This window comes from Alligator sinensis, unplaced genomic scaffold (assembly GCF_000455745.1).
Source record: "Alligator sinensis unplaced genomic scaffold, ASM45574v1 scaffold610_1, whole genome shotgun sequence".
NCBI lineage: Eukaryota > Metazoa > Chordata > Crocodylia > Alligatoridae > Alligator > Alligator sinensis.
The window spans coordinates 1,341,124-1,343,909 of record NW_005842348.1 but is presented as its reverse complement, the minus strand read 5'-3'; the positions used below and the strand labels follow the sequence as shown (position 1 = coordinate 1,343,909).

The 2,786-nt window shown below is 41.9% G+C and overlaps 1 protein-coding gene across 9 annotated transcripts in view; it reads left to right on the top strand.

Annotated features, from left to right (window-relative positions):
- ZNF618 (zinc finger protein 618) overlaps window positions 1-2,786 on the top strand; it is a 127,318-nt gene that overhangs the window by 103,076 nt on the left and 21,456 nt on the right. The gene's annotated exons all lie outside the window — the stretch shown is intronic.

The following is a 2,786-nucleotide window of genomic DNA, read 5'->3' as shown; positions in this document are numbered from 1 at the left end:
GGAAAGAGATTTCTGTTTTTTATTCACAAACCCAGTTCACCTCATGGATGGCTGTCTGATTATATGATTATGCTGCAAGGGAAATTGCACTTCAGACATGACAGCACCAGAAAGGCTTGATCAGAGCTCAAGGCCCCAGCCTAGAAGGAATCATTCTGTGTTCCTTTTCAGAAATGACTCCAGTAGACACATACACTTAGAGCTGTGACTCCAGAGACAACTTCTTCCCGTTCACTGCTTTACCTGCATTTGGGTTGTCTCCGACTTAGTCAAATATTGATACATTGAGCCAGTTATTAACAGACAGGGAGAAGGAAACAGTGACCTTGAGCCTGAACCAAATCCTGCCAGTTTTTCTGCAGCCAGAGGGCATCAGTTCATTGGGAAAAGCAGTAAAACAATTAACCTGCGAAATGTTGTAGCAGTGCTATAAGAAGTCATAACAACACTGGGACCAAATAGCCACACATATAGCTAGTTTTGGTTTGCAGTCTTCAGACTGACGCACAAAAGTGATGGGCTTGAGGAAAATGCCACTAAGACAACATGGCATAGTCACAAGCAAAAACCCTTCATGTTTATGGAGAATATACAGAATAAGAGATTATCAGAACCTCAGAATGTAACTGTGGATTACTGAAGATCTTCTAATCGCTTGACCTTTGAATAGGTTCTTCTCAGAATAGCTGAGGCAGGGCAGGTATAACATTACATTTGTGTGATGCTGACACACAGGAGCAGTGTCCAAATTACAAGGCATGAGTACCTTAATGAGGAGAAAATAACAGGTACTAAAGGGTTCATTCATCTAGCACTTAATGGCTATACAAGTACTAGTGGCTGGAAGCTGAAGCCTGACAATTTCAAATTAGAAATTGAACACTTTTTTACACAATGAAGGTGAGTAACAGTTTGAACATACTCCCAAGGGAGGTGGTAGATTCTCCATCTCTTGATATCTTCAAATCAAGACTATCTGCCTTAGTTGGACACAAATTATCAGTCTCAATACAGGCAGTCCTCAGACTTACAACACAATTGGTTCTTGAAGACCGCATCTTAAGTCTAAACATTGTAACTCAGAACTGATTTTCCCATAGGAAACAACATTATAAATGGGGGACTGTTCCTGAACCAAGGCCCAATACCCTATTTTCACTAAAAAATAACCCAGAATTTTGTACTCAATCTATTATAGATGAGTCACATAGCTACATTAATATATTTATGTTGTAAATAGCAATCGTATTGAGTTGGAAGGACTTCTTTGAGGTGACTTTGCTGGACTTGTTGAAGGGCTCTTGGTTGGACTTTTTGAAGGGTTCTTAGCCAGAGTCTTCTCAAGAGTCTTGGCTGCAGGTTTTTCTGGAGTCTTGTCTGCTTTCTTAAAGAAAGTGTCCAAGTAAGTTTGGACAGATGTTCTCCAGGGAGTTAGGCGATGCAGCAAACTTATTCGCTGGCGTGGCGTTGTGTCGGATCACTTGTTGTAAAGTCGAAACTGGCGTCAGAAAGTTGAAACAGGTTGTCAGTTTATAAATGTTGTAAGTGTGAAATGTTGTAACTTGAAACATTGTAAGTCGAGGACTGCCTGTACAGGGGAAACTTGACAAAATGCAGTAATTTCTGCATTTTGTCAGATGTGCAGAAAACAAGATGAGAGGATTTGATGCTCCTTTCTGGCTTTAAATTCTATGATGTATTGAAAAGAAAGAGGTGTATAACTCCTGAACTCTTGCCGTTGGCCAAGACATCCAGGAGAGTTCTCTCTCCGCAGCAGAGTAACAAACAGAGACAATACCTTAATAATAAGGATTGGGAGGGTATTTTGGATAAAAAGTGCCACTTGTCCATGCAGTGCGTTATTTGCGTTTCGCCTGGAAAGATGAAGGGATGATACCACACAGAGCGTATTGATTTTTATTGAGAATTGGAAGGTTTTGTTATCCTCCCAGCTCAAAAGGGAGACATGGACAGTGTTGATTGTGACTGACACAAACCTTAGCTACCTTTAGGGTGGGCTGATAGAGCTCTCTAACTGAAGCTGTAAGATGGATCATCAAGCATGCTTGTATTTTATTAAATAAAAATGTCACACTGGAGGGGGGAGGGAGACAGAGTAAAATCGAAAAGAGCTGCAGTAAGTAGAATTCTGTATATGCGGTGTAGGACCTTCTTAGAAACAAGTAGCAATGAAGAGCAGTTCCAAGAGGCATCCTTTGCTCATCATCAACTAGTAGAAATGATTTAAGAGTTGTCAGTGTTCTGTGCCTAGTAGTGCACGGCATACGACTTAGTGCCATCCATTCATGCAGTTCCCATAGTGCTGTCCATCCATGCCTTTTCCCTACCACCACCAGTCCATCCATTCATGCATTGTCAGCTGGCCCCCTGCTGATTAAAGTCCTCTTTAGCATTACTGGGCTTTTTCACATTGAAATACTTAGCAGGAAGCCTCTGTGCCTTCTTGATATCCAAGCCTCCCCAAGACAGTGCTAGTCAGGATTTTATCACAGAATGAGGCTCTTAAATTCATCAGAAATTTAAAACTTGGACCAGTCTCCGTTATTGTTGTTCTCCCCCCTCCACAAAGGTTCAACATGCAGGGTTCCTCATCAGTGACCATACTAGCAAGCCTGCACATGTCCGAAACTGCCCTGGGCAGCTTTACAGGCTAGCATGATGCTTCCTGCTCATGCTCCAGTCTTCTGCGGTGCTGGCTTCTGTTGACTGAAAGCTACTGAGCATTTCAGGATTTCCATTCCTTTTTACCGTGGCTGTCATGAAAA